We start from the raw sequence: 617 nt of genomic DNA on the forward strand, positions 1-617 counted from the left end.
CGCGAGGAGTGCGGGGCGCCGCCCGGGTCCCTCCCTTCTCAGATCCCTCCCCCCGTGGCTGTGCTGTTGCCTCTCAAGGGATCCGCCGGGCTCCCTGGGCTCGCTGGGTCCAGTATTCCCTCGTAACTGAATCCCTCATGAACAATGCAAATGCCGTTCATTTTGAGTGTGTCCAGTATTGAGTTGTGTCTTCTGAAAGCTACAGGCGCTGGCAGCCCTTTTTATTCGCGGGGAAGGCTTTGTGTGACTTAGGCAATGAGGAGAGAACCTTGACAAACCCTGAAACTGCCCAGCCCTGGCAAAATCTCGGTCAGTCCTAAACAAGTGACAAACTGTGGCAGAGCTCTAGCGCTGCTGTCTGTTCCGAATCAGGCTCTGAAGAAGATGCATTTTGTTATTGCAGCGGAGCCCAGGCTTCTACACTGCAGTCACAATTCTCAGTGTTTTACTGATCTATCTGCCATCAGTCTGCAGCTCGGCTTTCCCGAACCCCAGTGTTGCCATGAGTGCCCTAGGCTGCATTGTTGCCAGTTAGGTAAGAAGTTGTGTTACAGTAGCAGGCTGGCCGTTTTTTAAGGGAGAAAAAAAGAAAAAAAAAGCCAACCCAAAGCACCAGT

The sequence above is a fragment of the Cuculus canorus genome, chromosome 6, assembly GCF_017976375.1.
Source record: "Cuculus canorus isolate bCucCan1 chromosome 6, bCucCan1.pri, whole genome shotgun sequence".
Taxonomy (NCBI): domain Eukaryota; kingdom Metazoa; phylum Chordata; class Aves; order Cuculiformes; family Cuculidae; genus Cuculus; species Cuculus canorus.